Consider the following 24,121-nt stretch of genomic DNA (forward strand, 5'->3'; position numbering starts at 1 on the left):
GAGCACACTCTAGGCGGACCTTGTGCAGCAGTGCATCAAGATCCGGATAGTCCCTCAGAAAACTCTGCACAACCAAATTGAGCACATGTGCCAGACATGGGATGTGAGTGAGGTTGCCAAGGGCCAAAGCTGCCACCAGATTTCGGCCATTGTCACACACTACCATGCCTGGCTGGAGATTCGCTGGCAGTAACCACACATCGCTCTCCTTCTTGATGGCATTCCAGAGCTCCTGCGCTGTGTGGCTTCGATTCCCCAATGAAACTAGTTTCAAGACGGCCTGCTGACGTTTGGCCACGGCTGTGCTCATGTCGGTCATAGGTAAACGTTCACGGGAGGTGGACTGTGACGGCTCCTGCAGAGATGATTCTGAGGAACTTGTGTATGAGGAGGAGTCAATGCGTACAGACTGGATTCCTGCAATCCTTGGAGTGGGCAGGACACGTCCTGCGCCACTCGCACGATCTGTACCTGGCTCAACAACATTAACCCAATGGGCAGTGAGGGAAACGTATCGCCCCTGTCCATGCTGACTGATCCACGCATCGGTGGTGAGGTGGACCTTGCTACTGACGGCGTTCAGTAGCGCATGTTTTATGTTTACCTCAACATGCCTGTGCAGGGCAGGGACAGCTTGCCTGCTGAAGTAAAAGCGGCTGGGCACCTTGTACTGTGGGACTGCCAATGCCATCAAGTCACGGAAGCTGTCAGTCTCCACCAGCCTGAATGAGAGCATTTCCAGGGACAACAGTTTGGCAATGCCTGCATTCAGAGCCTGTGCTCGGGGGTGGTTGGCCGAGAATGCCCGCCTTTTCTCCCATGCCTGTACTACCGATGGCTGTAGAGTAGACTGGGAGTGTGAGGATGACTGGGAAGGTGGTGCTGTGGGTGGAATTACACGAGGTGTCTGGACAACAGTGGAGGAAGAGGCAACACGAGCTGAAGAGGTGGTAGCTGCCGCTGTTGGTTGGCCTACGTCTTCACTGTGTTTCTGTAACTCCACCGCGTGCCTGGTCCGCACATGTTTCCACATATTTGTGGTATTGAGGTTGCTGACACTTTTACCTCTTTTGACTTTCTGATGACACAGCTTGCATTTGACAAAACAAATGTCATCTGCAACTGTGTCAAAAAATGACCAGGCACTGCAAGTCTTGGGAGCGCCCTTTTTGGCTTTGGAAAGAGACAGGCTCCTAACAGGCGCAAAAATGGAGGCTACAGGCTCCGCAGTCTTCCCCCTCCCTCTCCCTCTTTGGCCCGTAAGGGGAATCTCTTCCTCTGAGCTGCTCCCACCACCTTCCTGTTCCTCACGCCACGATGGGTCAAGGACCTCATCATCTCCACTACCCTCTGCCACCAACTGCTCCTCCTGGGTAGTCTCGGCAGCACAGTACGCACCAGAAAGCGGCACCTGAGTTTCATCATCAGATGCGTACTGCGCTGTGGTCACCGCAGGCACTGGCCCACCCGCCTCTTCAGAGTCAGAGAGACAAAGCTGTTGGGCATCACTGCACACTGCCTCTTCTTCCATTTCTCCAATGCTGCTTGGCTGGCCCCCTGTTTCCAAGCCAAGAGATTCAGAGAACAGAAGTAGAGACGGCTCCTGTCCTGGGCTCTCTGACTGCCTGGCCAATTTGGCAGGTGGTGAAGAGACAGATGGCTGCTCTCCAGTGCTCTGTGCCTGAGAGGATGTGGCACTAACTGAAGTCGATGCCGAGGCGTTAGCTGCCATCCACCCAACAACGGCTTCAATTTGATCTTCACGCAGCAGCGGTGCACGGCGCTCTCCGACAAAGCTGCGCATGAAGGACTGTTCCCTGCTGAAACTGAGTGACGACGAGTCACCGGTGGCCGCAGCAGGCACAGAATCACCACGTCCTCTCCCTGCTCCGCGCCCACGCCCACGCCCACGTGCCTTACTCCCTGCCCTCTTCATCTTGGTTGACAGATAAAGATAAGCAGAAAAGTACTAAGGCCTTAGTGTGCTTATTCCTGAAATGCTCCTCCTAACAGGTGTAAGAAACACTAATGTTGTAAAGTGTGGACTAAACTTTATTATTTTTCAAATGTGGCCTACACAAGTGTTAAGTGGTGTTTGGTGAACTTTACTTTTTTTTTTTCTGCAAATCGGACTACAGAGCAAGTTTAACTCACACGGGGACCGTGCAGACAGCCGTAAACGGCGCTGCAAGGCCCAAAAACCCTCCTCTAGGTTATCCTATGTAGTGTTTTTCCACAATTTAGCTGGAGACGGGTGGAAAAACACTAATAGGAAATTTTTTTTTAAATTTTAAACAGGCTGCTCTATTTGAAAAAAAGGAAATTTTTTTTCAAAATATGAGGCAGTAACGAACCCTGAGCTGAATCCAACCGGCTATGGCTGCACACAGACTACAGGGCGAGCTGCACTCACACCGAGACCGTGCAGACAGCCGTAAACGGCGCTGCAAGGCCCAAAAACCCTCCTCTAGGTTATCCTATGTAGTGTTTTTCCACAATTTAGCTGGAGACGGGTGGAAAAACACTAATAGGAAATTTTTGTTTAAATTTTAAACAGGCTGCTCTATTTGAAAAAAAAGGAAATTTTTTTTCAAGGTATGAGGCAGTAACGAACCCTGAGCTGAATCCAACCGGCTATGGCTGCACACAGACTACAGGGCGAGCTGCGCTCACACCGAGACCGTGCAGACAGCCGTAGACGGCGCTGCAAGGCCCAAAAAACCCCCTCTAGGTTATCCTATGTAGTGTTTTTACACAATTTAGCTGGAGACGGGTGGAAAAACACTAATAGGAAATTTGGTTTAAAATTTTAAACAGGCTGCTCTATTTGAAAAAAAGGACAATTTTTATCAAAATATGAGGCAGTAACGAACCCTGAGCTGAATCCAACCGGCTATGGCTGCACACAGACTACAGGGCGAGCTGCGCTCACACCGAGACCGTGCAGACAGCCGTAAACGGCGCTGCAAGGCCCAAAAACCCTCCTCTAGGTTATCCTATGTAGTGTTTTTCCACTATTTAGCTGGAGACGGGTGGAAAAACACTAATAGGAATTTTTTTAAAAATTTTTCAACAGGCTGCACTAGTTGAAAAAAAGGAAAATTTTTCTCAAGGTATGAGGCAGTAACGAACCCTGAGCTGAATCCAACCGGCTATGGCTGCACACAGACTACAGGGCGAGCTGCGCTCACACCGAGACCGTGCAGACAGCCGTAAACGGCGCTGCAAGGCCCGAAAAACCCCCCTCTAGGTTATCCTATGTAGTGTTTTTCCACAATTTAGCTGGAGACGGGTGGAAAAACACTAATAGGAAATTTGAGAAAAAATGTGCAGCAGGCTGCACTAGGAGCAAAAAAGGACAACTGTGTGAGGCAGTGTGAACCCCCCCTGAGTTGAATACAACCGGGTATATGGCTGCACACAGACTACAGAGTGAGCTGCACACACACACACACAGAGAGACCTTGCAGAACGCTGTTAAAACAGCGCTGCAAGGCAAGAGCAAGGTGAACAGTGAAGAACACACAGCGTTTTGCTAAATTAGCCTTTGGAAAGGAAAATAAAGCAATCAGCGATCTCAACTGGCCCTCAGTTAGAACACAGCGTCCTGTCCCTAACTGAAATCACAGCAGAGTGAGCGCAAAATGGCGGCAGCGTTTTTTTATAGTGCTGAGTGACATCATTTCAGCATCCAATCACAGCCTTGCCAGTAGTTACATGCCCACCATGTTAAACAGGATATGCCCACACTTCAATTCATTCCTCATTGGCTGCTGCGTGCTGTTTGAATTTCGGCAACTTCCGATTCCGGTATCCGATACGCGGGAAGTATCGGAATTCGGTATCGGAATTCCGATACCGCAAGTATCGGCCGATACCCGATACTTGCGGTATCGGAATGCTCAACACTACCTGTCACTATGATAAACAAGGTAGTGTTATGAAATTATATATGCCTAGCGGTCCCAAATGTAGAGAGCTAAAGGAAAGAATCGAAGGGAGAGAGGAATGTACAATAATAATATGTATGTCATAGTGTACCATATATAGATATTCCTGAAATGTCCTAGGTGGGCGCTCCAGTGTCGAGATGATCGACTGATATATACTGGAACAGGCTGTAGGCCGATAGTGTGCCCCAAATAGTATAGTTTAGTACACAGTAGTCCTAAAATATGAGGAGGCTATATAAGGTAGGCGGAAAGGATGGACAAATGGATAATGTAATAGATAGAAAGGTACCTAAGGTGTCCTTGTGCAGTGATACCAGGTATGGTCCAATAGGGTATACGGGAGGTGGCAATTCCACATGCCCTGGGAGAAGTAGCCGGATTAAGCGTACTAAAATGATAAGGGGAACTAATAAGGGTGGTATGTACACAAAGTGTAAGATAGTAACAGACAGAGCGTCACATACGATACCTGCTTTGTCCTGAAAAGGCTGTGTGAAGTTGCCCACTGAAATGACAGGGGATAATGGACAAGTGGGTCCAAGGGCTCCTGCTGGCCCTGGGATAGTAGACCTAAAGATAAGGTCATGAATGATGAAGGTACAGTGGGGTGAAAAATAAAATAAAAGACCAATGGTGGCGCAGCGCAAAGAGACAGCTAAAGTACCTGTAGGGTCCTAAGTTTCTCGCGGGGTAGAGTGGTGGAGCGGCACTCCCGTGCCTTGCTCTAGGCCGTGTGCTGAAGGGGAGCTAATGAGAGCTATAAATAGTGCCGGCGGTCCGATAAACCGGAAGTGCGGCCGCCGGACCGGAAGTGACGTATCGTCACTATAAACAGGCTATGCGCCTGCGCGATGGGCGCTAACGGTAGTGCTCTAAGGCGGACAGGGGGGGAAAAAGGATGTAGGGGCGCCTGCGCAGTGAGCACAGGTGGATAAGTGCGGCGCCATAATGGATGAGCGTGGGCGCCTGCGCAGTAAGCATTGGTGTAGAAAGCGGCGTCCTAATATGCAAACGCTGCCGCATGCGCAATGGGCACAAATGGGCATGACTGAGGAGTCAGATATGTAAAGTACAGGGGAGGGTGTATTGCGGAACAACCTAATCTATGCGGGCAAGATTAGCAGGACAAGGTGATGGAGTAGTGACGCTGTATGGGGGCACAAAAGGTCCACATATATATGGGGATGGGACAAGCTAGGGATGGGGCAGGGGAATGGAGCTAAAAGAATATAAAAGGGGGCAGGGGCCAAGGGGGCAGAAAGGCCAGAAGACTATGGGGTTAAGGTAGATATCTAAGTGGGAGGCGATAGAAAAGGTATAAGGAAAAGGACTCACCTAATGGAATGTAGATTCAGCGTGTCTAGAAAGAAAACCAAGAGGATTAAGGAGGCATTACAATAACCAGTTAATCTCCCTTTTCAGACCCTTGGGGGTTAATGTCTCTAGTTTGTGGATCCAGTAAGTTTCCCTGAGTTTAAGTAATCTGACATGATCTCCACCTCTCCTGGGTATTGGAACCTGTTCAATAATCTGATATTTTAATTGCGCTATCGTGTGTCTACACTTAATAAAATGATCCGGGATGGGCAGCCACGTTTTCCCACAACGTATGGTAGATTTGTGGCTGGCTATTCTGTCCTTGGCATGTTGTGTTGTCTCACCCACATAAAGTAGACCACGGGCATTTTATTACGTAAATCACGAAGTTAGAGTTACAGGTGAAATACCCTTGTATGGGATATGATTTACCTGTTCTGGGGTGAGTAATGTTGTCGGACTTGATAATATTAGAGCAGGATGCACAATTGAGGCAAGGAAATGTACCGTGACGACGTGTCGAGAGAGTACTCTGACTGGTAGTAGGATGAGTGCTGCCAATGTCGGCCTGGACTAGCCGGTCCCTGATGTTGGGTGCCCGCCTATTACACATGAGAGCTGGACGGGAGAAGCTGTCAATGTTAGGGTATGCTCTAGCCAATAAAGGCCAGTGTTTCTTGATTACTGCTTCGACCTTTGGCATGAAAGGGTGGTAGGTATGGACAAACGGCACTCTATCTGTATTGGTTTGCCTAAGGGGTGGTGGTTGGGGATGGAGTGCCCGCAGTCTTTCCTGGTCCAGTAGGCGTTGAGGGTAACTCCTTTCTCTGAATTTATCTGACATACTCGTAAGACGTGTAGGGAGGACCTCGGGGTCAGAGACAATTTTGGATACTCTCGTGAATTGTGAGCGGGGGAGGCTGTCGCGTGTTGCCTTTGGATGGCTGCTAGAGTAGTGTAGCAGGCTGTTACAATCGGTGGGCTTGGAGTATAGATCAGTTGAAAGGTGACCCTGGTTGTTTTTACATACAAGAGTGTCCAGGAAGGAGATTTGTTTAGAGTCATAGTGCTTCACACGTTTCCTGTGCTGCCGTTGCCATGTTTCTGCCCCCACTGCCTGTCACTCAGACGCGTGCGCACTGCGGCGCCCGATCCGTCGTCCGGCTTCCGGCGTCTTGTATGTCGTTGAGTGAGGAGTTTTTCCTCCCTCCCGGCTTTAGACGCCGGCGCCGCTCGGCGTCCTTGGTTGCCTCGGTGACGTACGCGTCACTAGAGGTTGGCGGGCATTAGTGGTTATGGGCATGCCCACGTGCCTCCTCCCCTCTGACGCTAGACGCCGGCACTGCTTGGCGTCTTAGGTTGCTACGGTGACGCACGCATCACCGGAGGTGGGCGGTTACAATCTGAGTTGGGCTGGTGACGTGATACTATCATGGCGGCGATACCCTGACATGTGGGAATGGCGGCACAGTGTAGTGTGAGTGACTACTATGATTCTAATGTGCGCCTCTATTACATCACTTTTCTGGCATCTTCTGATTGTGATGATGATATTCAGCTGATACCCTGAGCGGTGATTGGTGGGCGTTTGCTATTTTATGTCTCCTATTTCCCATCACCCCTTGAAAAAGGCTCATTACGCCGAAACGTGCGTTGGGGTGGGTGCACGCTGTGGACCGTGGTCGACTTTTTTGCCTGCGCAGGTAACTATGTTTTACATATATAGCAGCTATTGCTGATGGTGTACTTTGTTCAAAAAAACTTTTTCTCTTCATCTGAGATTATGATTCCTGCCATGGCGATTCTTAGGAGTCCTCTTTTGGAACCTAGTTATTGATTAGCTCTATTTTACATGGTCCACATGCCTGTACCCCTGGCCGTTTCATGTTGCACATTGTGACCTGAGTGATTTCATTCTTCCCTCCCTGGCCTTCTCTGAATACCCTGTTTTATGTGTATCTAATAAAGTATTATTTTCTATTATACAGTGTTTGGGTGTTTGATCGTTTGTTTTCTATGGTAGTGTATCTTCGGTTAGCGATTATCCCATAGTTTATCCTCTATGGCCCATTATTAATTTTGTTTATATTTAACTTTGTTATTACTGTTATATGGGCATGCTTCTCATGAAGTTGTGGTTCTCTGGTGTAGATACTGTGGTGGATAGGTTGCAGCAGATTTGGACTCATGTGGTGGACAATTTGACATTGTCCCAGGAGAAGGCTCAACCTTTTGCTAACCGCCGGCGCTGTGTGGGTCCCCGACTTCGTGTTGGGGATTTGGTTTGGTTGTCGTCTCGTTATGTTCCTATGAAGGTTTCCTCTCCTAAGTTTAAGCCTCGTTTCATTGGTCCGTATAAGATTTCTGAGGTTCTCAATCCTGTGTCATTTCGTTTGACCCTTCCAGCTTCTTTTGCCATCCATAATGTATTCCATAGATCGTTGTTGCGGAGATACGTGGCGCCTGTGGTTCCATCCGTTGATCCTCCTGCCCCGGTGTTGGTTGAGGGGGAGTTGGAGTATGTGGTGGAGAAGATTTTGGATTCTCGTATTTCGATACGGAAACTCCAGTACCTGGTCAAGTTGAAGGGTTATGGTCAGGAAGATAATTCCTGGGTCTTTGCCTCTGATGTTCATGCTGCCGATCTGGTTCGTGCCTTTCATTTGGCTCGTCCTGGTCGGCCTGGGGGCTCTAGTGAGGGTTCGGTGACCCCTCCTCAAGGGGGGGGTACTGTTGCAGCGTCTGAGTTGCAGTGTGGCTCAGATGAGTATAGCGCTATGTGCACTGCTTATGTGGATTTAAACAGTATTGTACCCATTCATGGGGCGGTGTGAAGTCCTATTATGGACATTTGATATTTAATGATAATAAATTTGGTGGGGCACTGACCGTTAAATGATTATTAGGAAGCCTGATTGGTGGCCTCGGTGGGTTTTTCTTTTCTCTCCGCTTTGATTACCCATTTTGATTGGGAATGTCTTTTTTCCTATTGGTACTGAATAAGGATACAGGGTCATTGGGCCATGATGGTTGCAAACATCAGGACACTGCCATTATGAATAGACACATTTTTTCAGATGGGTATGAATGACCTATAAGCCATCTGGAGCGGAGTTTTCAACTTTTGTATTTTAACATTTGGACAAATGAGACATTTACACATTTTCTTACCCAGGTTGTATCTGTATATTTGAATCCTATTAGGGATATATAAGGGCAGAAAAACAAATTTTGTTTTTTGTTGGGTTGTTTTTTCTAATTTTTTCTATTTTTTTCTCCAATTTTTCTTTTTTTTTTTCTTTTATTTATTTTTTGGCAATGGGTGTATTGGGACACGATTTTTAATTACCATAGGGATTGATTGACTAAGGTTAGAAGGGCAAGCCGCCGCTGAGTGGGGGCGCCTACCGCTGAAACTTAGGGTGCCAACCTCCACCGTAAGGCAGGGGCCAGCATTAGTGGACCTGCAGGGCCTAATAGTATACATCTAAGTATATTGTTTTTCCTATGGTAACCCATGTGTGGCAATGTCTCCAAATTTGGAATAATTGTTTTTAACTTTATGGATTAAAAGTTATATTTTAAGGATCCTTGTTTTCTCTGGTTCTTGTTTGTGTCTAGGATCCCAAGAAATTTATTCTTTTTGTTTTTTTCCTGCTCAGAGATGGACATATAGCTGGTGCAGCTGCACCGTGTTAGGCTTGCGCTCGGACTGTTAAGCATGAGCGTGGATCCTGAACCCACCGTGCCACGGGCCAGACTTAACCCGGAAGGGCATGGCTAAGCAGCTACTCTGGTGTTTAAGCAGCTACCTTGATGTTTGCTGGAGCCTCTAGTGGTGAGGTCAGGCTTGTGCGGCAGGTAGCTGCCCGGTCTCACTCCAGGGCGGCATCCAGCAGTAGCAACTGACTCCCAAAGGGACAAGAAGTTGTAACGACAGATGCTGGCATGAACAGCAGGGATACTGGCATATATAGTACATTCACTTATTATGTATAGCACCGTTCCTTAGTATATAGTGTATTCACTCATTATGTATAGCACGTCCCTTAGTATATAGTGTACTCACTTTTTATGTATAGCACAGTCCCTTAGTATGTAACATACATAGTAACATAGTTAGTAAGGCCGAAAAAAGACATTTGTCCATCCAGTTCAGCCTATATTCCATCATAATAAATCCCCAGATCTACGTCCTTCTACAGAACCTAATAATTGTATGATACAATATTGTTCTGCTCCAGGAATACATCCAGGCCTCTCTTGAACCCCTCGACTGAGTTCGCCATCACCACCTCCTCAGGCAAGCAATTCCAGATTCTCACTGCCCTAACAGTAAAGAATCCTCTTCTATGTTGGTGGAAAAACCTTCTCTCCTCCAGACGCAAAGAATGCCCCCTTGTGCCCGTCACCTTCCTTGGTATAAACAGATCCTCAGCGAGATATTTGTATTGTCCCCTTATATACTTATACATGGTTATTAGATCGCCCCTCAGTCGTCTTTTTTCTAGACTAAATAATCCTAATTTCGCTAATCTATCTGGGTATTGTAGTTCTCCCATCCCCTTTATTATTTTTGTTGCCCTCCTTTGTACTCTCTCTAGTTCCATTATATCCTTCCTGAGCACCGGTGCCCAAAACTGGACACAGTACTCCATGTGCGGTCTAACTAGGGATTTGTACAGAGGCAGTATAATGCTCTCATCATGTGTATCCAGACCTCTTTTAATGCAGCCCATGATCCTGTTTGCTTTGGCAGCTGCTGCCTGGATCTGGCTGCTCCAGGTAAGTTTATCATTAACTAGGATCCCCAAGTCCTTCTCCCTGTCAGATTTACCCAGTGGTTTCCCGTTCAGTGTGTAATGGTGATATTGATTCCTTCTTCCCATGTGTATAACCTTACATTTATCATTGTTAAACCTCATCTGCCACCTTTCAGCCCAAGTTTCCAACTTATCCAGATCCATCTGTAGCAGAATACTATCTTCTCTTGTATTAACTGCTTTACATAGTTTTGTATCATCTGCAAATATCGATATTTTACTGTGTAAACCTTCTACCAGATCATTAATGAATATGTTGAAGAGAACAGGTCCCAATACTGACCCCTGCGGTACCCCACTGGTCACAGCGACCCAGTTAGAGACTATACCATTTATAACCACCCTCTGCTTTCTATCACTAAGCCAGTTACTAACCCATTTACACACATTTTCCCCCAGACCAAGCATTCTCATTTTGTGTACCAACCTCTTGTGCGGCACGGTATCAAACGCTTTGGAAAAATCGAGATATACCACGTCCAATGACTCACCGTGGTCCAGCCTATAGCTTACCTCTTCATAAAAACTGATTAGATTGGTTTGACAGGAGCGATTTCTCATAAACCCATGCTGATATGGAGTTAAACAGTTATTCTCATTGAGATAATCCAGAATAACATCCCTCAGAAACCCTTCAAATATTTTACCAACAATAGAGGTTAGACTTACTGGCCTATAATTTCCAGTTTCACTTTTAGAGCCCTTTTTGAATATTGGCACCACATTTGCTATGCGCCAGTCCTGCGGAACAGACCCCGTCGCTATAGAGTCCCTAAAAATAAGAAATAATGGTTTATCTATTACATTACTTAGTTCTCTTAGTACTCGTGGGTGTATGCCATCCGGACCCGGAGATTTATCTATTTTAATCTTATTTAGCCGGTTTCGCACCTCTTCTTGGGTTAGATTTGTGACCCTTAATATAGGGTTTTCATTGTTTCTTGGGATTTCACCTACCGTAGCATTTCATTTTCCACCGTGAATACCGTGGAGAAGAAGGTGTTTAATATGTTAGCTTTTTCCTTGTCATCTACAACCATTCTTTCCTCACTATTTTTTAAGGGGCCTACATTTTCAGTTTTTATTCTTTTACTATTGATATAGTTGAAGAACAGTTTGGGATTAGTTTTACTCTCCTTAGCAATGTGCTTCTCTGTTTCCTTTTTGGCAGCTTTAATTAGTTTTTTTAGATTAAGTATTTTTCTCCCTATAGTTTTTTAGAGCTTCAATGGTGCCATCCTGCTTTAGTAGTGCAAATGCTTTCTTTTTACTGTTAATTGCCTGTCTTACTTCTTTGTTTAGCCACATTGGGTTTTTCCTATTTCTAGTCCTTTTATTCCCACAAGGTATAAACCGCTTACAGTGCCTATTTAGGATGTTCTTAAACATTTTCCGTTTATTATCTGTATTCTTATTTCTGAGGATATTGTCCCAGTCTACCAGACTAAGGGCATCTCTAAGTTGGTCAAACTTTGCCTTCCTAAAGTTCAGTGTTTTTGTGACTCCCTGACAAGTCCCCCTAGTGAAAGACAGGTGAAACTGTACAATATTGTGGTCGCTATTTCCTAGATGCCCGACCACCTGCAGATTTGTTATTCTGTCAGGTCTATTAGATAGTATTAGGGCTAAAAGTGCTGCTCCTTTGGTTGGATTCTGCACCAATTGTAAAAGATAATTTTTCTTGGTTATTAGCAGAAACCTGTTGCCTTTATGGGTTTCACAGGTTTCTGTTTCCCAGTTAATATCCGGGTAGTTAAAGTCCCCCATAACCAGGACCTCATTATGGGTTGCAGCTTCATCTATCTGCTTTAGAAGTAGACTTTCCATGATTTCTGTTATATTTGGGGGTTTGGAACAGACCCCAATGAGAATTTTTTTACCATTTTTCCCTCCATGAATTTCGACCCATATGGACTCGACATCCTCATTGCCTTCGCTAATATCCTCCCTTAAAGTGGACTTTAGACAAGACTTTACATAGAGACAAACCCCTCCTCATCTCCGATTTTTACGATCCTTTCTAAACAGACTGTAACCCTGTAAGTTAACTACCCAGTCATAGCTTTCATCTAACCATGTCTTGGTTATTCCCACTATGTCAAAGTTACCTGTAGATATTTCTGCTTCTAGTTCTTCCATCTTGTTTGTCAGGCTTCTGGCGTTTGCGAGCATGCAGTTTAGAGGACTTTGTTTTGTTCCAATCTCCTCGCTGTGGATTGTTTTAGAAATGTTCTTACCTCCCTTCTGAGTATGTTTTCCTGGGTCTTCTTTGTTCGAGTTTAATGTTTTTCTTCCCGTCCCCTCTTCTTCTAGTTTAACGCCCTCCTGATGAGTGTAGCAAGTCTTCTGGCAAATGTGTGTTTCCCAGGTTTGTTGAGGTGTAGTCCGTCTCTGGCGAGGAGTCCATCGTACAAGTAATTCACACCGTGGTCCAGGAATCCAAATCCTTGTCTGCACCATCGTCTTAGCCAGTTGTTCGCATCAAGGATCCTGTTCCACCTCCTGGTGCCATGCCCGTCTACTGGAAGGATAGAAGAAAAAACTACCTGTGCATCCAGTTCCTTTACTTTCTTCCCCAACTCTTCAAAGTCCTTGCAGATTGTAGTGCATTCACTAATTACGTGTAGCACAGTCCCTTAGTATATAGTGTATTCACTTATTATGTATAGCACTGTCCCTTAGTATATAGTGTACTCACTTATTATGTATAGCGCAGTCCCTTAGTATATAGTGTATTCACTTATTACATGTAGCACAGTCCCTTAGTATATAGCGCATTCACTTATTACATGTAGCACAGTCCCTTTGTATATAGTGTACTCACTTATTACGTGTAGCACAGCCCCTTAGTATATAGTGTATTCACTTATTATGTATAGCATCATTCCTTAGTGTATAGTGTACTCACTTATGTATAGCACAATCCCTTAATATATTATGTATTCACTTATTATGTGTAGCACAGTCCCTTAGTATATAATATACTCACTTACCATATATAGTGCAGTATAAGCTGACCCGAATATAAGCTGAGGCATCTAATTTCACCACAAAAAACTGGGTAAACTTATTGACTCGAATATAAGACTGGTATGCATGGCCTCCTCATCCCTTTCTTTGTATGCATGGCATCCTCATTCCCATCCTGTTATGCATGGCTCCTCATCCCTATCCTGGCTTGCATGGCTTCCTCATCCCTATCCTGGCTTGCATGGCTCCCTCATCCGCATCCCGATATGCATGGCCTCCTCATCCCTTTCTTTGTATGCATGGCCTCTTCATCCACATCCTGGTATGCATGGCTCCTCATCCCCATCCTGGTATGCATGGCTCCTCTTCCCGATCCTGGTATGCATGGCCCCTTCATCCCAATCCTGGCTTGCATGGCTTCCTCATCCCTATCCTGGCTTGCATGGCTCCCTCGTCCTCATCCTGGTATGCATGGCTCCTCTTCCCTATCCTGGTATGCATGGCCCCTTCATCCCTATCCTGGCTTGCATGGCTTCCTCATCCCTATCCCGGCTTGCATGGCTCCCTCATCCCCATCATGGTATGCATGGCCTCCTCATCCCTTTCTTTGTATGCATGGCCCCCTCATCCCCATCCTGGTATGCATGACTCCCTCATCCCCATCCTGGCTTGCATGGCTCCTCATCCCTATCATGGTGTGTCAGCCAGCCACAACAGGGTGCTTTCTCTAATGGGACCCTAAGGTTATGTATACATGATGAGCTTTTGGTACATTTTTGAGTGTATATATTTTCATATCCATGGCTTGTCAAATACTCTTTCGGGTAAGCTGAGTTTTATGTGTGGATTTTCCTCATAAACTTGCATTAGGTTCACAAAATTCTGCAGGTTTAAAACCCACATGTGTTTTTAGTGCATTTCCGTGGCGACAACGCATCAAAAACGCATGTAATCCGGACCTAAGTATAGCAAAAAAGTTTTGTTAAAGCCAAATACCATGAAGTAACAAAAACAAGACACCTTTAGTTAGCCCCTTAGTGACAGGGCCAATTTGGTACTTAATGACCGAGCCAATTTTTACAATTCTGACCACTGTCCATTTATGAGGTTATAACTCTGGAACGCTTTAATGGATCCCGCTGATTCTGAGATTGTTTTTTCGTGACATATTGTACTTTATGTTAGTGGTAACATTTCTTCGATATTACTTGCGATTATTTATGAAAAAAATGGAAATATGGCAAAAAAATTTAAAATTTTGCAATTTTCAATTTTTGAATTTTTATGCCCCGAAATCAGAGAGATATGTCACACAAAATAGTTAATAAATAAAATTTCCCACATGTCTACTTTACATCAGCACAATTTTGGAAACAACATTTTTTTTTGTTTAGAAGTTATAAGGGTTAAATTTGACCAGCGATTTCTCATTATTACAACAAAATTTACACAACCATTTTTTTAGGGACCATCTCACATTTAGGCTATGTGCACATGGCACGTTGCAGATTTGCGGTTTTTTTTAGCGTTTTTGCGCTATAAAAACGCTATAAAACCGCAAATAATCTGCATACATTAAGCATCCCATCATTTATAATGGAATCCGCAATTTCTGTGCACATGATGTGCATTTTTCCGCATGAAAAACGCATTGCGGAAAAATAATGAACCTGTTCATTAATTTTGCGTTTTTTTCACAGATTTCCCACTGTCTAATGCATTGGGAAATGTCTGGGGAAAACCGCGCAAAAAACACGCAAAAACGAGCAAAAAAACGCATGCGGAAATCTGGCAGAAATGTCCAGATTTCCACAGGAATTTTCTGCATGAATTCCTGAACGTGTGCACATAGCCTTAAAGTCACTTTGAGGGGTGTACATGACAGAAAATACCCAAACTTAACACCATTCTAAAAACTACTCCCCTCAAGGTGCTCAAAACCACATTCAAAAAGTTTATTAATGCTTGACGTACTTCACAGCAACTGAAACAATGTGGAAGGAAAAATGAACATTTAACTTTTTTTTTTGCAAACATTTTACTTCAGAACCAATTTTTTTTATTTTCACAAGTGTAAAAAGAGAAAATGAATGACAAAATTTGTTGTGCAATTTCTCCTGAATATGCTGATACCCCATATGTGGGGGTAAACCACTGTTTGGGCGAACGGCAAGGCTTGGAAGCGAAGGTGCGCCGTTTGACTTTTTCAATGCAGTATTGGCTGGAATTGAGATCGGACGCCATGTCGCATTTGGAGAGCCCCTGATGTGCCTAAAAACAGTGGAAACCCCCCACAATTGACACCATTTTGGAAACTAGACCCCTTAAGGAGCTTATCTAGATGTGTGGTGAGCACTTTGAACCCCCAAGTGCTTCACAGAAATTTATAACGTAGAGCTGTGAAAATAAAAAATCCTTTTTTTTTTCTCAAAAATGATTTTGTAGCTTGCAATTTTTTATTTTCTCAAGAGTAACAGGAGAAATTGGACCCCAAAATTTGTTGTCCAGTTTGTTCTGAGTACACTGATACCCCATATGTGGGGGGACCACTGTTTGGGCACACATCGGGGCTCGGAAGGGAAGTAGTGATGTTTTAAAATGCAGACTTTGATGGAATGGTCTGCGGGCGTCATGTTGCATTTGCCAAGCTTCTGATGTACCTAAACAGTAGAAACCCCCCACAAGTGACCCCATTTTGGAAACTAGACCCCCCAGTGAGCTTCTCTAGATGTGTGGTGAGCACTATGAACCCCCAACTGCATCAAAGAAGTTTATAATGTAGAGCTATGAAAATAAAAAAAATCATATTTTTTCCACAAAAATGATTTTTACTTTCACAAGGGTAACAGGAGAAATTGGACCCCCAAATTTATTGTGCAATTTATGCTGAGTATGCTGATACCCCATATGTGGGGTGGGACCACTGTTTGGGCACATGGCAGAGCTCGGAAGGCAAGGCGTGCCGTATTGGAATGCAGACTTTGATAGAATGGTCTGCGGGCGTTATGTTGCGTTTGCAGAGCCCCTGATGTACCTAAACAGTAGAAACCCCCCACAAGTGACCCCACATTAGAATCTAGACCCCCCAAAGAACTTATCTAGATGTGTGGTGAGCACTTTAAACGCCCAAGTGCTTTGCAGAAGTTTATAATGCATGAAAATATATATATATATATTTTCCACAAAAATGATTTTTTAGCCCCTAATTTTTCATTCTCTCAAGGGTAACAGGAGAAATTGGACCCCAAAATTTGTTGTCCAATTTGTTCTGACTACGCTGATACCCCATATGTGGGGGGACCACTGTTTGGGCACACATCAGGGCTCGGAAGGGAAGTAGTGACGTTTTAAAATGCAGACTTTGATGGAATGATCTGCGGGTGTCATGTTGCATTTTCAGAGCCACTGATGTACCTAAACAGTAGAAACCCCCTACAAGTGATCCTATTTTGGAAACTAAACCCCCCAAAGGAACTTATCTAGATATGTGGTGAGCATTCTGAATGCCCAAGTGCTTCACAGAAGTTTGACGCAGAGACATGAAAATAAAAAATAATTTTTTCCCCACAAAAATGATTTTTTTAGCTCCCAATTTTTTTTCCGCAAGGGTAACAGGAGAAACTGGACCCCAAAAGTTGTCCAATCAGTCCTGAGTACGCTGATACCCCATATGTGGGGGTAAACCACTGTTTGGGCACACGGCAGAGATCAGAAGGGAGGGAGCACCAATTGACTTTTTGAACGCAAAATTGGCTGTCGCGTTTGGAGACCCCCTGATGTACCTAAACAGTGGAAACCCCCCAATTCTAACTCCAACCGTAACCCCAACAAACCCCTAATGTTAATCCCAACCCAATCCATAAACCTAATCAAAACCCTAACCCCAAAACACCCCTAACCCTAATCCCAACCCTAACCATAACCCTAATCACAACCCTAACGCCAAAACACCCCTTACCCTAATCCCAACCCTAACCCTAATCAAATCCCTAAGCCCAGCACACCCCTAATCATAATCTCAACCCTAACCTCAAACCTAACTCCAACCCTAGCCTTAACCCTAATCCCAAACCTAACCCTAATCCCAAACGTAACCCTAATGCCAACCTTAACCCTAATACCAACCCTAACCCTAATCCAAACCCTAATCCCAACCCTGACCCTAATCCCAACTCTAACCCTAACTTCAGCCCCAACCCTAACCCTAACTTTAGCCCCAACCCTAACTTTAGCCCCAACCCTAACCCTAACTTTAGCCCCAACCCTAACCCTAACTTTAGCCCCAACCTGTTGTGAATTCTGCTTTTGAGCTCCCTCTGGTGGTAGCAGATGGTAATGCAGTTGTTTCTGGGCTGCAGTCTTGGACAGGTGTATCTGCTAATTGCATTTCTGACTGGGGTATTTAGGCGTGCAGGACTCATTAGTCCTTGCCAGTTGTCAATGTCTTTTGGGATATGACTGATCTCTGCCTGGCTTCTCCTGCTTGGCTGCTATTTCAGCAAAGATAAGTGTCTGTTTATTTTTCTGTGGCACACTGCTGTGTGCTTGTTTTTGATTGTATTCCTGCTCTGAATGTAGGATTCGCTGGAGTTGCAGATTTATGCTCCTACGTCTTTAGTTAGATGGAGGAAGTTTTTGTATATTCTGCTGTGGATATTTTTGAAGGGTTTTAATACTGACCGCACAGAACTCTGTCCTATCCTGTCCTGTCTAGCTAGAGTGGCCTTGTGTGCTAAATCCTGTTTTTCTGTCTGTGTATGTTTTTCCTCTCCGACTCACCGCCAATATTTGTGGGGGGCTGTCTATCCTTTGGGGTTCTGCTCTGAGGCAAGATAGTATTCCTATTTCCATCTTTAGGGGTATTTAGTCCTCCGGCTGTGACGAGGTGTCTAGGATTGTTAGGTACACTCCACGGCTACTTCTAGTTGCGGTATTAAGATCAGGTTTGCGGTCAGTATAGTGACCACCTACTCCAGTGAAAGTTTTCATGCTGCTCCAAGGTCACCGTATCATAACACCAACCCTAGCCCTAACCCTAGCCCTAACACTAGCACTAACCCTAACCCTAACTGGAAAATAGAAACATACATTTTTTTTATTTTATCATTTTTTCCTAATTAAGGGGGTGATAAGGGGGGGTATTTACTATTTTTTTTTATTTTGATCACTGTGATAGGATCTCACAGTGACCAAAATAAAACAAGAGGAAGAATCTTCCTCTGCCGGCCGGCACATCACGGCGGGCACACTGTGCATGCGCCCGCCATTTTCTTCCCGGAGGAAGAAGTTGGCGGCCAGGAGAGGACGGAGGAGGACCCAGAGACACCGGTAAGTATGATAGGGTCCCCGAATCCCCCTATTTCTCTGTCCAAAAAAAAGCGTGTCATTCTCTGTCCTCTGATGTGATCGCACATCAGAGGACAGAGAATGACACGCCGTTTTTTTGTTTATTTTTTCTTTTTGTGGTCGCCAGTAAATGGTTATTTATTGGCTATTACAAAACAGGGGTCGGTAAAAACTGACCCCGATCATGTTCTTTGGGGTCTCGGCTACCAGGGCTGTGGAGTCGGAGTCGAGGAGTCGGAGTTAGTTTTGATTGGAGTCGGTAGAAATGTACCGACTCCAGCTTTAAAAAAAATTTATTAATATTTCATAATTGAACTTTCATATGAAAGGCGCGTCGGGTGTGGTGGACGCCTGGTTACCCTGCATCTGATCTGGTAAATATGTACATAATGTAACATTGTTTTACTTGCTACTTTATTAGTTTCATAGGACCTCTGTCGGCCTTTACTCTGATCTACTTATATGCCTTGGTTTAAAAATTTCCCATGCATATGGCCTACTAGACACAAGGTCTTATTCTGTTCTACTTGTTTGTAGCCTTGTTACTATTGTCTGTATATGTAGCAGGTCAGCTGTGGATGACACATATATATACTTCTTCCAGGCGTTTTCCACCTTTCTTTCTCCTGTTCATGTGACCCTCACCTGTATTGTATTTTAGTACTACGTTCTCTGTTTTTATTTTTATTTTCTTTAAATAAAGTTATACCTTTTATAATATCCTTTTCTTGGGTTTTGCCATTATTTGTAGGTGTTTATTACTAATATTATGGCCTTTAGCTAGGACATGTATATAGGTGTCTTCTTTTTATAAATGTTACTCAAATATATATGTTCTATCAAACTATGAACAGTGATAAGCAGTTCTGCTGGAGATAGAGACATTTCTTACTTCTTGTGTGTCACTGTTCTCCACTGCCCTTATCTAATCTTGTACTTGGTTAACCTCATGCTGCCCCAACCCCCCTACTTACAATGTATGAAACTGGAAGTGAAAATGTGTTGCAAATTCTTAGTAGTAAAGCTCCTCCTCTAGACTAGGATGTTTGGTGTGCGTCTTCCAAGCATCTCACAGCTGCTACTCAGAAGAGGAAGACTGTAAGAAGTATTATCCTTTCAACAAACTTTGCATCAGTTAACTGTGAGTACATGAGGAATAACAGTATTACTGACCACTATATCAGTTGTACGATCTGGCAATAATTTTGTACAATTGTTTTTAGGAAAAACAATTGTTATTTGGATTGTGAATGCAGAATTAAAAACCTGAGAATGTCAAAGAAGCGTCACATTAAATCAGCTGTATTTGAACATTTCACCATCACTCAAGATAGAAAACATTATGTCTGTCAGTGTATGACAAATGATCCAGATGAAAACAAATGCTGTGAAGCCAAGATCAGTGCATATTCAGGCAAAGATAAAAATGCTCCTACCAGAGCTTCTAATCTAAAGAGACATTTACAGCGTTTTCATCCAGAAGTACTGAAAGCGGTGGATGAGAAAGACTGCATCCAAACCAATGAACCAGTGCCCAGCTCTTCCAGCCAAACAAAGGAGCAGAGAACTTTGCAGCCATCAGTTGCAAGATATTTTGTCAGTGTCAAAGTTACTGTGACAATGACAGTAGATACATTTAAAAAATAGATCATAGAGCTTGTTGTAAAGGATAGTGTGTCTATTTCATTATTTTCACGACCAGCTTTTATGTGTCTGAATGGGGAAATGGCCCGCAAGCTTGGTGTTTCTCTGGAGAGAGAGAGTATTAGAAAATTAGTAATCGAAGAAGCTTTAAAACAAAAGGAAGAACTTAAAAAAACTCTCAAGGGATGCTTTCTGTTTCTTAAAATGGATGCCTGCACACGTCACGGAGTGAACTATTTTGCCATCAATGTCCGATTTGTTTGTGACAAAAATGAAATAGTTACCAAGACATTGGCAGTAAAAGACACCAAAGCTCATCACACCAGTGAGTTTCTCCAGGTCTTGGTGGAAAAGGCTCTGCAAGACTATGAACTTAAAAAAGAGCAAGTTCTTTCTATCGTAACTGACAATGCTTCAAATATGATAAGTACTATTAAGCTAATGAATGATAGTAATAATGGTGACCAGTAGTGTTGAGCATTCCGATACCGCAAGTATCGGGTATCGGCCGATATTTGCGGTATCGGAATTCCGATACTGAATTCCGATACTTCCCGCGTATCGGATACCGGAATCGGAAGTTCCCAGAATTCAAATTGAACGCAGCAGCCAATGAGGAATGAATGAAAGTGTGGGCACATCCTGTTTAGCATGGTGGGCATGTAAGTACTGGCAAGGCTGGGATTGGCTGCTGAAATGATGTCACTCTGCACTATAAAAAAGCGCTGCCGCCATTTTGCGCTCACTCTGCTGTGATTTCAGTTAGGGACAGGACGCTGTGTTCTAACTGAGGGCCAGTTGAGCTTGCTAATTGCTTTATTTTCCTTTCCAAAGGCTAATTTAGCAAAACGCTGTGTGTTCTTCACTGTTCACCTTGCTCTTGCCTTGCAGCGCTGTTTTAACAGCGTTCTGCAAGGTCTCTGTGTGTGTGTGTGTGTGCAGCTCACTCTGTAGTCTGTGTGCAGCCATATACCCGGTTGTATTCAGCTCAGGGGGGGTTCACACTGCCTCACACAGTTGTTCTTTTTTGCTCTTAGTGCAGCCTGCTGCACATTTTTTCTCAAATTTCCTATTAGTGTTTTTCCACCAGTCTCCAGCTCTATTGTGGAAAAACACTACATAGGATAACCTAGAGGGGGGTTTTTGGGGGCCTTGCAGCGCCGTTTACGGCTGTCTGCACGGTCTCTGTGTGAGCGCAGCTCGCCCTGTAGTCTGTGTGCAGCCATAGCCGGTTGGATTCAGCTCAGGGTGCGTTACTGCCTCATACCTTGAAAAACAATTTCCTTTTTTTCAAATTGTGCAGCCAGTTTAAAATTTGAAAAAAAAAATTCCTATTAGTGTCTTTCCACTTGTATCCAGCTAAATAGTGGAAAAACACTATATAGGATAACCTAGAGGAGGGTTTCTTGGCCTTGCAGCGCCGTTTACGGCTGTCTGCACGGTCTCCGTGTGATTTAAACTAGCTCTGTAGCCCGATCTGCACCAAAAAAAAGGTTAAGTTCACCAAACACAACTTACACTTGTGTAGGCCACATTTGAAAAATAATAAAGTTTAGTCCACAATTTACAACATTAGTGTTTCTTACACCTGTTAGGAGGAGCATTACAGGAATAAGCACACTAAGGCCTTAGTACTTTTCTGCTTATCTTTATCTGTCAACCAAGATGAAGAGGGCAGGGAGTAAGGCACGTGGGCGTGGGCGCGGAGCAGGGAGAGGAGCAGGGAGAGGACGTGGTGATTCTGTGCCTGCTGCGGGCGCCGGTGACTCGTCGTCACTCAGTTTCAGCAGGGAACAGTCCTTCATGCGCAGCTTTGTCGGAGAGCGCCGTGCACCGCTGCTGCGTGAAGACCAAATTGAAGCCGTTGTCGGGTGGATGGCAGCTAACGCCTCGGCATCGACTTCAGTTAGTGCCACATCCTCTCAGGCACAGAGCACTGGAGAGCAGCCATCTGTCTCTTCACCACCTGCCAAATTGGCCAGGCAGTCAGAGAGCCCAGGACAGGAGCCGTCTCTACTTCTGTTCTCTGAATCTCTTGGCTTGGAAACAGGGGGCCAGCCAAGCAGCATTGGAGAAATGGAAGAAGAGGCAGTGTGCAGTGATGCCCAACACCTTTTTCTCTCTGACTCTGAAGAGGCAGGTGGGCCAGTGCCTCCGGTGACCACAGCGCAGTACGCATCTGATGATGAAACTCAGGTGCCGCTTTCTCGTGCGTACTGTGCTGCTGAGACTACCCAGGAGGAGCAGTTGGTGGCAGAGGGTAGTGGAGATGATGAGGTCCTTGACCCATCGTGGCGTGAGGAACAGGAAGGTGGTGGGAGCAGCTCAGAGGAAGAGCTTCCTCTTACGGGCCAAAGAGGGAGAGGGAGGGGGAAGACTGCGGAGCCTGTAGCCTCCACTTTGGCACCCGTTAGGAGCCTGTCTCTTTCCAAAGCCAAAAAGGGCGCTCCCAAGACTTGCAGTGCCTGGTCCTTTTTTGACACAGTTGCAGATGACATTTGTTTTGTCAAATGCAAGCTGTGTCATCATAAAGTAAAAAGAGGGAAAAATGTCAGCAACCTCAATACCACAAGTATGTGGAAACATGTGCGGACCAGGCACGCGGTGGAGTTACAGAAACACACTGAAGATGTAGGCCAACCAACAGCGGCAGCTACCACCTCTTCAGCTCGTGTTGCCTCTTCCTCCAGCTCACGCACAGCTGGTTTGGCTTCCTCCCAGAGACCTTGTGTAATTCCACCCACAGCACCACCTTCCCAGTCATCCTCACACTCCCAGTCTACTCTACAGCCATCGGTAGTACAGGCATGGGAGAAAAGGCGGGCATTCTCGGCCAACCACCCCCGAGCACAGGCTCTGAATGCAGGCATTGCCAAACTGTTGTCCCTGGAAATGCTCTCGTTCAGGCTGGTGGAGACTGACAGCTTCCGTGACTTGATGGCATTGGCAGTCCCACAGTACAAGGTGCCCAGCCGCTTTTACTTCAGCAGGCAGGCTGTCCCTGCCCTGCACAGGCATGTTGAGGCAAACATAAAACATGCGCTACTGAACGCCGTCAGTAGCAAGGTCCACCTCACCACCGATGCGTGGACCAGTCAGCATGGACAGGGGCGATATGTTTCCCTCACTGCCCATTGGGTTAATGTTGTTGAGCCAGGTACAGATCGTGCGAGTGGCGCAGGACGTGTCCTGCCCACTCCAAGGATTGCAGGAATCCAGTCTGTACGCATCGACTCCTCCTCTTACACCAGTTCCTCTGATTCCTCTCTGCAGGATCCGTCACAGTCCACCCCCACATGGACCCGTGAACGTTTACCTATGACCGACATGAGCACAGCCGTGGCCAAACGTCAGCAGGCCGTCTTGAAACTAGTTTCATTGGGGCATCGAAGCCACACAGCGCAGGAGCTCTGGAATGCCATAAAGCAGGAGAGCGATGTGTGGTTACTGCCAGCGAATCTCCAGCCAGGCATGGTAGTGTGTGACAATGGCCGAAATCTGGTGGCAGCTTTGGCCCTTGGCAACCTCACTCACATCCCATGTCTGGCACATGTGCTCAATTTGGTTGTGCAGAGTTTTCTGAGGGACTATCCGGATCTTGATGCCCTGCTGCACAAGGTCCGCCTAGAGTGTGCTCACTTGCGGCGTTCCAGCTTGGCCAGATCCCGCATTGCTGCTCTGCAGCGCCGATTCCGCCTTCCGGAACACCGCATCATATGTGACCTACCTACCCGGTGGAATTCCACGTTACATATGTTGGAGCGGTTGTGTGAGCAGCAGCAAGCAGTTATGGAGTACCAGCTGCATCAGGCGCAAAGAAGTCGCAGTCAGCGCCGATCAGACTTCACAACCACAGAGTGGGCCACTATGAAGGACGTCTGCCAGGTTTTGCGTCCTTTTGATTATTCCACGCGGATGGCAAGTGCAGATGATGCACTAGTCAGCATGACTGTCCCCCTTATCTGCCTGCTTCAGCAAACTTTGCAAGGGTTAAGGGATGATGTGGTGGAAGAGGTGGAGGATGAGGAGTCACCTTTTCCATCAGCTTCTGGAGAGTCAGCGCCACGT

The 24,121-nt window shown here is 45.4% G+C and overlaps 1 long non-coding RNA gene across 2 annotated transcripts in view; it reads right to left on the reverse strand.

Moving 5' to 3' along the window:
* Positions 1-24,121, reverse strand: part of LOC138674276 (uncharacterized) — a 72,117-nt gene that overhangs the window by 16,798 nt on the left and 31,198 nt on the right. The window contains exons 2-5 of one of the 2 annotated variants that reach the window (XR_011320570.1): positions 5,289-5,313; positions 4,423-4,523; positions 4,243-4,341; positions 3,958-4,168 (exon numbers count right to left, since the gene is read on the reverse strand). This is a non-coding gene — a long non-coding RNA (uncharacterized lncRNA). Of the gene's footprint in view, positions 1-3,957; positions 4,169-4,242; positions 4,342-4,422; positions 4,524-5,288; positions 5,314-24,121 lie in introns of those variants that run through there. The other variant, XR_011320569.1, reaches the window with a different exon arrangement.

The sequence above is a fragment of the Ranitomeya imitator genome, chromosome 4 (assembly GCF_032444005.1).
Source record: "Ranitomeya imitator isolate aRanImi1 chromosome 4, aRanImi1.pri, whole genome shotgun sequence".
Lineage (NCBI taxonomy): Eukaryota > Metazoa > Chordata > Amphibia > Anura > Dendrobatidae > Ranitomeya > Ranitomeya imitator.